The sequence below is a fragment of the Mercenaria mercenaria genome, chromosome 5 (genome assembly GCF_021730395.1).
Source record: "Mercenaria mercenaria strain notata chromosome 5, MADL_Memer_1, whole genome shotgun sequence".
NCBI classification, from domain to species: Eukaryota; Metazoa; Mollusca; class Bivalvia; order Venerida; family Veneridae; genus Mercenaria; species Mercenaria mercenaria.
In genome coordinates, this window is record NC_069365.1 from 14,806,278 (window position 1) to 14,818,617 (window position 12,340).

Consider the following 12,340-nt stretch of genomic DNA (forward strand, 5'->3'; position numbering starts at 1 on the left):
ATCTGGCCAGTTCAAGAAAGGAACTGAGATCTTATGGTGATACAAGTTGTGTGCCAGTTTGGTAAAAATCAAATCATAAATAAAGCTGCTATTGTGCAGACAAGGTCAAAATGGCTAATTTTGGCCCTTTCAGGGGCCATAACTCTGGAACCCATAATGGAATCTCGCCAGTTCAAGAAAGGAACCAAGATCTTGTGGTGATACAAGTTGTATGCCAGTTTGGTTAAAATCGAATCATAAATGAAGCTGCTATTGTGCAGACAAGGTCAAAATAGCTAATTTTGACCCTTTCAGGGGCCATAACTCTGGAACCCATAATGGAATCTGGCCAGTTCAAGAAAGGAACCAAGATCTTATGGTGATACAAGTTGTGTGCCAGTTTGGTAAAAATCAAATCATAAATAAAGTTGCTATTGTGCAGACAAAGTCAAAATAGCTAATTTTGGCCCTTTCAGGGGCCATAACTCTGGAACCCATAATGGGATCTGGCCAGTTCAAGAAAGGAACCGAGATCTTATGGTGATACAAGTTGTGTGCAAGTTTGGTTAAAATAAAATCATAAATGAAACCTCTATCATGCAGACAAGAAATTGTGGACGGACGGACGGACGAAGGGCGATCGCAAAAGCTCACCCTGTCACTGTGTGACAGGTGAGCTAAAAAGAGGACAGCAACGCTCAACTATTCAACAGCCTTGTCAATTGAATGAATACAGGAGTCTAACAAGAGCTGCGCCGAGTAGGGCAATATATGCCCGAAGGGTTACATCAGAGGATGGGAGCAGAATTTAAAGAACTTGACTGTTGAAGTCCATTAAGGACAGGAAAACAAAGTGAAGAAATTCCAAAAAAAAAAAAAATTCAAAGTCCACAAAAAAAATCCTTACCAGGTACAAGCATGTCAAAATACACCTAAAAATTGGAGGAACCATCCATGTTGTCTTGGTTTTTCCCTACGACAAATAATAAAAAAAGTTTCAAAATAAGATATTTATAGAACATAACAGGGAAGTAATTCAAATTTTTTTTATAGTAAGTGAACAAAAAAGGGATCTGCCAAATAAAAACAAGAGCACTGCAATGCAGAGCAATATACACAAGCAAAGTCATATATGACCTTTCACCCCTAAGTATGACCTTGACCTTGAAGCAAGTCATCCAAAACATGCGCTCTGCATGTCGTCTTGGTGCTGTGAACATTTTGTTCCAAGTTTCTTTGAAATCCTTCAAGCAGTTCAAGAGTTACAAAGCGGATACAAAACAAACTGATAAGATCTTTGACCCCTAAGTGTGACCTTGACCTTAAAGCAAGACATCAAAAACATGCACATTGTCTAGGTGTGATGAACATTTGTGTCAAGTTTCTTTGAAATCCTTCAAGGGATTCAAGAGTTACAGAGCGAACACAAAATTGCTAATGGACAAACGGACAGATGGACACCGAGGGTATAACATACTACATCCCTTTGGGCATATAAAAAGGGGCATAATTTTGTAACAAGAGCTGTCTGATGACAGCACGCTCGACTGTTCAAAGAATTGATTGAAGGATGGGGTCAAAATATTTCCACGGATATTCAGACAAAAGAAATAAATAGATTAGACAAACAATGTTCCTGTATTACTATGATTTCGATAAGTCTTGCACTAAATGGCAATATATGAGGCAATTTCAAAGTCCAAAAAGGGCCATAATTCAGTCAAAATAGTTATGTACTCTTACCTACAGATGGAAATCATAATGATAAACAAGTGTTCAAAGTTTAAAAGCCATATGTCAAATAGTTTTGACAAAACATGGACTTGTATGAAAACAGAACCAATTTCAAAGTCCAAAAAGGGCCATAATTCAGCCAAAATCGATGACAGAGTTATTTTCTCTTTCCTACAGATAGAGACTATTTTACTTAACAAGTGATAAAAGTTTCAAAGCCATATGTCAAACACTTTACAAAAAATATAAACTGGTACGAAAAACTTAACCAATATTTCTAAGTCAAAAGGGGCCATAATTCGGCCAAAATCCTTGATGGAGTTATGTACTCTTGCCTATAACTGGACATGGTGATGGTAAACAGGTGTTGAAAGTTTCAAAGCTTTATCTCAAAAGACTTTGTCAAAATATGAACTGGTACCAAATATTAACCAAGATTTCTAAGTCGAAAGGGGCCATAATTCAGCCAAAATCCCTGATGGAGTTATGTACTCTTGCCTATAACTGGCCAAGGTGATGGTAAACAAGTGTTGAAAGTTTCAAAGCTTTATCTTAAAAGACTTTGTCAAAATATGAACTGGTACAAAAAACTTAACCATGATTTCTAAGTCAAAAGGGGCCATAATTCAGCCAAAATCCTTGATGGAGTTATGTGCTCTTGCCTATAACTGGCCATGGTGATGGTAAACAAGTGTTGAAAGTTTCAAAGCTTTATCTTAAAAGACTTTGTCAAAATATGAACTGGTACGAAAAATTTAACCATGATTTCTAAGTCAAAAGGGGCCATAATTCAGCCAAAATCCTTGATGGAGTTATGTGCTCTTCCCTATAACTGGCCATGATGGTGGTAAACAAGTGTTGAAAGTTTCAAAGCTTTACCTCAAAAGACTTTGTCAAAATGTTGACTGGTATGAAAAACTTAACCAAGGTGTGACGCCGACGCCGACGCCGTGGTGAGTATGATAGCTCTACTTATTCTTCGAATAGTCGAGCTAAAAATGCAAAACAGGGTTATGGAACCTGCACAGCGCTTATCAGCTCATGACAGTTGACAAGTAAGTGTGTGAAGTTTCAATGCATTCCCATTATATTTGTGGGTACTGAGATACCAGCTTACATATAAGAATTTAACCAAAAACTGCTAAGTTGAAAAAGGGGCATAATTTTGTAAAAATGCAGTAAACAAGTGTGATGTTTCAATCCTTTCCCATTGGTGGATAATGAGATGCCAGTTTGGTCACCTGAGAAATATGAGCTACATGTTTCAAATGTCAAACTGATGATTTTTAGAAATTGTTTGGAAGATTTTCCGATGTACAATCAAGTAACCCCTGGGGTGGGGCCAGTTTTACCTCGGGGGTTATGATTTGAACAAAGTTTGTAGAAGTCTACTAGGCAATGTTACATATCAAATATCTAGGCCTTCTGGTTTATTTTTAGCAAATTTATGAAGTTTTCCCTATGTACAATCAAGTAACCCCTGGGGCTGGGTCAATTTGACCCTGGGGGGTCAAGATTTGAACAAATTTTGTAGAGGTCCACTAGGCAATGCTACATGTCAAATATCTTAGCTCTAGGCCTTCTGGTTTATTTTTAGAAAATTTTGAAGATTTTTCTATGTACAATCAAGTAACCCCATGGGGCGGGGTCAATTTGACCCCGGGGGTCATGATTTGAACAAATTTTGTAGAGGTCCACTAGGCAATGCTACATGTGAAATATCTAAGCTCTAGGCTCTCTGGTTTATTTTTAGAAAATTTTTGAAGATATCAAGTGACCCCTGGGGCGTGGGGTCAATTTTGACCCCGGGGTCATGATTTGAACAAATTTTGTACAGGTCCACTAGGCAATGCTACATGTCAAATATCTAAGCTCTAGGCCTTCTGGTTTATATTTTAAATTTTTTTTAAGATTTTCCTATAGAAATCTATGTAAAATCAAGTGACCCCGGAGTCATGATTTGAAGAACTTTAGTAGAGGTCCACTAGGCAATGCTACATGTCAAATATCTAAGCTCTAGGGCTTCTGGTTTTTGAGAAGAAGATTTTTTAAGATTTTCCTATGTAAAATAAAGTGACCCCTGGGGCAGGGTCAATTTTGACCCCGGGGTCATGATTTGAACAAACTTGGTAGAGGTCCACTTGGCAATGCTTCACACCAAATATCTAAGCTCTAGGGCTTCTGGTTTTTGAGAAGAAGTTTTTCCTTTCAGAGTTCTGCCTGGAATTCAATTCTTTGAACAATTTTTAAAGAAGACCATCCAAGGAACATCCCTGTGAAGTTTCATCAAAATTGGCCTGTTGGTTTAGGAGGAGATGTTGTTTAAAGGAAAGTGTGGACGGACGACGGACGGACGTACAACGGATGGACGCCGGACGATGATCGATCACAATACCTCACCCTGAGCACTGTATGCTCAGGTGAGCTAAAAACTTACTGGTAAGCAAAAACTGCTAAGTCGAAAAAGGGCCCGGAATAATTTTGAAACAAGAGCACCGCCTTGTGGGTGCAGACGCTCATCCGATTTTTTTGTCTCTGTATAATAGAAATACTGTCCTACCCATAATTCTTGCAAAAAGCAGGATGGAGTTATATTTCTTGCTGTCCAGATTCAGCTTATGAAGGTGAACAACTGTTGCAAGTTTCAAAGCAATAGCTTTGATAGAGTTTAGGACAAAAGTTTACCTAAACATAAAACTTAACCAATAAATTTGATATTTTCATAGTCCAAAAGGGGCCATAATTCTTGCAAAAAGCAGGATGAGTTATGTTTCTTGCTGTACAGGGTCAGCTTATGAGACTGAACAAGTGTTGCAAGTTTCAAAGCAAAAGCTTTGATAGTTAAGGAAAAAAACTGACCTAAACACAAAACTTAACCGAGAATCTGATTTTCAAAGTCCAAAAGGGGTCATAATTCTTGCAAAAAGCAGAATGGAGTTATGTTTCTTGGTGTACAGGGTCAGTTTATGATGGTTACCAAGTGTTGCAAGTTTTAAAGCAACAGCTTTAAATTTGATAGTTTAGGAGAAAAGCTCAGCCTGACCTAAACACAAAACTTAGAGATAGTACCTAAGTTTTTCAAATCATAGGTTTGAAGTTAAAAAGCTTTGAAACGAAGACAAATGTCCATATATTTCTCAAAAACAGAAATATAGATACTATTTTAACCAGAAGTGTGGAGTTATGAGAATTTAATATTTTATTGTTAAAGAAAATTTTGTGATCAAGGAAATGTAACTCTTCTCGAACATGGAGAACAAAAACATCAAAGGGACATAATTTAGTGAATATTTACTAATTGGGTGCATTTGATTTAACATTCAACTTTGATCTCGACTGCTCAATACTGATCCATGATACTGTGTGCTAAAAAATTAGAACATCTGGAACAGTCTATTAACAGCAAAACTATGCTTTAGCAGAATGCAAATAGTGAAGCTCTAACTGGGACTCGAACCCAGGACCTCTCACACTTAAGGCAGACACTCTACCACTTCCCTATCACAACAGCTGCTAATAACTAAGCAGTTTAATTGCCTGGATTACATTGTGTGAACTGAACAATAATCGGTGACTCCGGATTATCGGCGTATTCGCTTTACCTAACGGCAATTTTCGTGTAAAGAAAAAATATAATCTAATGCTGCAAACATCATAATCGGTCAAATCTCCCCGAATTTCTCTGATGTGTTGTTCAGAGTATGAACTTACTAACTGGTAGTACCAGTGAAATATAACTTAAACTGAATCTTTTATATTTTCCTTTTTAGCAGCTGTCGAATGGAAAAGACCGTGAGCTGTGTCCAAATATAAGTAATTATTTTACCAGTTTTGAGAGAATTTCAATTAATGGGAAATTACAGTTACAAACTAAATACCTTTCTGCAACACATGGAGTCATTTAAGCATTCACTGTCAATCAGTATTATGACTAAGATCGAGTGTCATTCATACATTTCAAAGATTATAGACGGAGTCTTTTGTTTACATTTTTTATCGTAACCGGTGCATTTGTAAAAATCACTTTAGTTTGAAAAATCAAAGTATGCTGTTGGGGCTTCTTTTCACCCAGGGTCATAATTTGAATAATCTTGGTAGAGGATTACTAGACAATGCAACATATCAAAAGCCTAGGCCTTGTAGTTTCAGACCAGAAGATTTTTAAAGTTTTTTTCCTATTCAAGTCTATGTAAAACTTGGGACCCCCGGGGTGGGGCCTCTTTTCACCCAAGGGTAATAATTTGAACAATCTTGGTAGAGGACTACAAGGCAATGCTACATGCCAAATATCAAAGGTCGATCTAGATCTTGCGGAGGAAGCCATCCAGCTGGCTTACAGAAGGTCGGTGGTTCTACCCATGTGCCCGCTCATGATGAAATAATGCACGGAGGGGCACCTGGGGTCTTCCTCCACCATTAAAGCTGGAAAGTCGCCATATGACCTATCATGTGTCGGTGCGACGTTAAATCCAACCAAAAAAAAAATCTAGATCTTGCGGTTTCAGAAGAGAAGATTTTTTCCTCTATAACTCTATGTAAAATTTGGGACCCCCAGGGTGGGGCCTCTTTTCACCCCAGGGGCATAATTAGATGATGTTACATGCCAAATATTGAGGCTCTACGCTTTGTGGTTTTGGACAAGAAGATTTTCCTATATAAGTCAATGTAAACCATGTGAACCCCCAGGGCGGTGTAATATTTGAACCTAGGAGGATAATTTGAATAATCTTGGTAGAGGACCACTAGATGATGCTACATGCCAAATATTAAAGCCCTATGATCTGTGGTTTTGGACAAGAAGATTTTTAAAGTTTTTCCTTTCGGTTGCCATGGCAACCAGGGTTCTACATGGAATTCAATTCTTTGAACAATTTTTAAAGAGGACCATCCAAGGAACATCCCTGTGAAGTCAAAATTGGCTTGGTTGTCTAGGAGGATACGTTGTTTAAAGAAAAGTGTGGACGAACGCTGGACAGACAGACACCGGACGGTCAGTGATCACAACAGCTCACTCTGAGCCTTTGGCTAAAAAGCTGACCAAAAAAAACCATATCATGACAGTAAACAAGTGTGTGAAGTTTCAATTCATTCCCATTATCACACTGGCCATAGCTTTACAGAACGGTGGCTCCAAAGCTGTGGCAGCAGAGGATTCGTCGCAGAAGCGATGGAGAAATAATTATGTCCGACCGACTACATGTACGATGTCATCGGTACTTTTTCTAATGACTTACACACTTCTGTACAGTTTGACAAGGGCACTGCCATTTTTGTAGGATTCCAATCAAAAATTGTAAAATCTTGTACATTTTAAGCAACGAGCCTGAGCACATTTGCACCAAATCATAAGTACAGCACTCTCAAGCAACAACTATTTCTTCTTAATCGGTGAATTTTCTTTACAGGCATATGAAACAAGAGCTGTCCGTAAGACAGCCAAGACTATTCGAAATATTGTCCCAGAAGCAGGAAAATATTACCCAAAATGTTAAATATCAAGAGTTTTAAGTTCAAAAGGGGACATAATTTGACCAAAATGCATATCTGAGTTATGGGACTTGCTGCTAATCAACTAGTTTTATAACCCCGAAGGCACAATGTGAAGTTTCATTTCAATATCTGCATTAGTTTTGGAGATGGTAACTTGCATGTAAAACTTTTACCAGAATTTTCTAAGTCCAAAAGGGGGCATAGTTTGCCCAAAATACATGTCAGAGTTATTGGACTTGACCCAGTGAGGTTGGTAATTGATCTAGAAAATGAACAAGAGCTGTCAGTGGACAGCGTGCTTGACTATTCTCATGATAGTATAATATAAGCTATGAGTAAAACTTTAACATTACAATAAGCATATTCTAAGTCGAAAAGGGGCCATAATTCAGTCAAAATGCTTCACAGAGTTGCCTCCTCCTTTTCACAGACTGGGGTCATAATGGTAAACAAGAATGCAAAATATGAAAGCAATATCTGAATGGACTTCGAAAATATTTGGGGTGGTACGCAAGCTTTAACATTACTATAAGCATATTCCAAGTCGAAAAGGGGCCATAGTTCAGTCAAAATGTTTGATAGAGTTGCCTTCTCCTTTTTTACAGACTGGGGTCATGATGGTAAACAAGTATGCAAAATATGAAAGCAATATCTCAATGGACTTTGAAAAAATTTGGGGTGGTATGCAAACTTTAACATTACAATGAGCATTATTCTAAGTCAAAAAGGGGCCATAATTCAGTCAAAATGCTTGATAGAATTGCCTCCTCCTTTTTACAGACTGGGGTCATGATGGTAAACAAGTATGCAAAATAGGAAAGCAATATGTCAATGGACTTTGAAAATATTTGGGGTGGTACGCAAACTTTAACATTTGTGTGACGCGCACGCTCACGCCAACGCCAAGGCGAGTAGGATAGCTCCCCTATGCCTTCAAGTAATAGCTGTAAGTACTTGCACACAAAACTTTAACCAGGATTTTCTAAGTCCAAAAAGGGGCATAATTTGCCCAAAATACATGTCAGAGGTATGGGACTTGACCCAGTGAGGTTGGTAACTGATCTAGAAAAAGAAAAAGTAAGTTTCAAATCTACATGCCTTTAAGTAATAGCTGTATGTACTTGCACTCAAAACTAGCCAGGATTTTCTATGTCCAAAGGGGGCATAATCTGGCCAAAATGCAGGTCAGAGTTACGCTATCAACTAGTTTTATAACCCCGAAGACACATGTGAAGTTTCAATTCAATATCTGCATTAGTTTTGGAGATTGTAACTTGCATGTAAAACCAAAAGGGGGCATAATTTGCCCAAAATACATGTCAGAGTTATGCGACTTGACCCAATGAGGTTGTTAATTGATCTAGGAAAAGAAAAAATAAGTTTCAAATCTATATGCCTTTTAGTAATAGCTGTATGTACTTGCATGCGGAACTTTAACCAGGATTTTCTAAGTCCAAAAAGGGGCATAATTTGCTAAAAAACATGTCAGAGTTATGGAACTTGACCCAGTGAGGTTGGTAATTGACCTAGAAAAAGAAAAAACAAGCTTGAAAGCTTTATGCATTTAAAAGATAGCTATATGTACTTGCATGCAAAACTTTAACCAAGGTCTGACGCCAAGGCCAAGGCCAGGATGAGTAGAATAGCTAGACTATTCTTTGAATAGTCAAGCTAAAATCTGGACTGTGTGCTTGACTTTTTGCTAGACTGATTTGAAAAATCTGGACCTCATACAATAGGAAAATTACAAATTTGTTAACTTTTTTAGGTGTAGAAGATTTAAGTACAATATACATATATATTTCAATGAAATTTTCACAGTTGTAAAAAATACATGGTCTATAATATGATAAATGAAACTGTTTAGATCTGTGTGCTTGTTTTTGATATATTTTCCCATACCTAAAGAAATTCACAATTTTTAACTATTTATAAGATATTATTTGAAACAATTTAAGGGGGAAACCTTTTTTATATCATATCTTATCTCCAGAAAGATACCAACTGTGCTGTTTTATAAGATTAACTGCCATTATTCTGATCAGGTTTTACATATTCTGTTTTACTGACAAATGAGCTTACACCACTATCACCTTCAGTGTTTCAGACATTTAGAATTACCTTATGCACAACAATCAACATGCTTCATCATTCTGCAGTTTCTCAGAAATTTTCATATAAAGAATTTTTGCAAGTGGCTACTTTTTTCTAAGGTTTTCTATTGTTGATAAAAATAATTCCTGCTATTAAGATTAATAAGCGAAGTGTTTTAGATTAATTTAACCTCCCACTTGAAAATAGATTGAATATACCTCCAAATCTTCTGATGGTTATCAAAATCAATAATTGTTATCATAAAAGTTTTCTCTATACTCCATAATGTGGTACAAGTTACCCATAGGCCGAAGAAACATATCTAGGACACAACTAGGTTCATGACCCACATACACTTAAATTTATTACAATGATAATGTTTCTGAGAAAAAATGCCAAAAAGTGATTTTGAAATTCTTTATCCCGCTTTGACAATGAGCCATTAGATGTATTGCACATACTAATTGGTACACGCGTACTCTGAAAGACCTTAGGGTACACACAGTACCATGTTTGTAATTTCATTTTTTTCTCGTAAGATCATTGAAATACCCTGTAAAAACATGCATAAAATTAATGATAAAAAGCTTAACTTACCCCCTCCAGCAAGGTCCCCGGCCTCCGCTGATACCTCCGCTGCCTCTGCCGCCACTCGACAACAAAACCACAGCCGCATATTCGCCAACACATCCTTCACAACACCAAAAAATCGTCTAGAAGCGCCAGAATACAAAGTGTGAAAGTCGGCGCGGGAAAAACGTGCTTTTATACTGGACATGTGAGGCCCGAATCGAAGTCATTGAAAATACATTAAGGCATAGAAAGAGGCAGTTAATTGTGTGCATATATTTCAGGTTCAGGGGTGTTTACAAATATCTGACGGGATGCTGTCAATAGCTGACAGGATACTGAGTTATGTTTCATAGAATGTTTAGCCATATTAATGCGACTTACTGTTTGCAGCCGACCTATCCAGTTATGTTTTGTGGCATAATGGTGGTTCTAATCCCCATCCTCCATCCCAGCGCCTAGACATTCTCTTTACCTTTAAGCTGGAAAGTCGCCTCTTTCACTTTTAAGCTGGAAAGTCGCCATATAACCAGCATTGTAATGGTCATCAACAACATGAAATAGAGATCAGCAATCTTGATTACAAGAGAAAACACATACATTTTTTCCAGCACTATATGCTTGGCTGTTCTGGGACATACTTGCACATGGAATACATATAACTAATACTGGGTACACGGTTGATACTGTTAACTAAGTTATGTTTTTGTTACCGCCTTAGTACAAAAAAATGAGCATCCTTGGTTGTGACCACGACTTGCGTTTTATTTTATTTCCTTATAATATCTTCATGATTTGAAATTCGTCAGACATTTCCGACAGTCATCTCTTATTTACTCCATATCATATTTCTAGGCAGATTTTTAAAAAAAAAGTTATGTTTTTGACAATGTAATTCAAAATTTTCCAACATTAAAATAACTTTTTTCAGACCATACAATGATAAGCACCACGGGAGTAGTAATGTGCAGCAGCTGTCACGTCGGGACAATATTACTGCATCGCTCGTCTTTTAACATGTGCTTGTACCATAGAAAAACATTTGCATGCACAGTGTCTTTTTCAAACTGCATTACCAATGAAAACGTATTTTTGTGATTACCTTCCTTGAAATGAACAAGTTTGGAAAATTGCACAGTCTTGTAATAATTTCTTTTTCATATTTCATTTTCACATTTGGGCAATTTCAAGGATGTATGTGCTTACATGCATCTATATCTAGGGGCCTATATAAGGCTTCCAAAGTGGTTTTCATACTTTCTGGCCGTATCGCTGTAATAGATTTCCAGATCAAAGGGAGGGAATCAATACTTTTGACATGCAATGTAGTGTTGTATTCAAACGTATTACAACACAAACATGTGACGAATGCAAACATACTCTTTCTAGTTTCTGACATTCGTTTGAGTGTAATAGGAACTGCCTACTCAATGAATATAGTTCAATGTTATTGATTAGATATGGTATAAAGAATCATAAATATCAGGGTGTAACCATCATAGATTGGGTTAGATTTATTTAAATGTTTTTAATAAATGATTTAACCACTTCCGTTGTGAAACTAATAATTTTACATTTATTCATTGAGTTACTATCTGCATTCAAATTTTATTCCGAAATACGATTCTCGCATAGACGGGCCTCCAAAGAGAAAGACTCGGACACGCATCAGACAGCAATATACAACATGATTGCTTTGAATACAGTTAGTACTCCGATTCATAATAGATCCCTGATTGAATGCACAGTAGCCCGCGGTCAAAATTGACTATTATGTTATATTTGTCACACACTTAGTTGTATTTTGTGTTTAAGAAAAAGGTAAACTAGCATACCGTTTTGTATTTATTTATTTATTTATTTATTTGAATCTCTCTATCTGTCTGTCTGTATGTCGGTCTGTCCGTTGGTTTTCATGGTTTTCGGGCAATAATTTGGTACACAGGTGATTTCGACTTTGGCTACAAACCACCATTTTTGACGTAGTTATGGCCCCTTTCTAACTCAAACTTTGCCAAACTCATGGTTTCCGGACAATAACTCATGAAAGGCTTGACAGATTTAAATAAGTATTGGTACACAGGTGTAACATCATAAATTACAGGTCAAGTACGACTTGGCCACAAACTACCAATTATTCAACGTTGTTAAGGCCCCTTTCCAACTTATAATTTGCCGAACTCGTGGTTTCCGGACTCATGAAAGGGTTGACAGATTTGAATTATTTTTCGTACACAGGTATAACATCATCAAATATAGGGCAAGTTCGACTTTGACATTGGCTACAAACCGCAAATTTTTCACATAGTTATCAACCATGGCCACGACTAATTTTTTACGCTTGTCCAGGCACTTTCTTTTAAACTAATGGCCGGATTTTGATGAAATCTCTCCATATCCACGACTAAATTTTTACAATTTATCGATGATTTCCAACCTTAAATATTTTGTATGCTGTTAAAACAAAACTTGT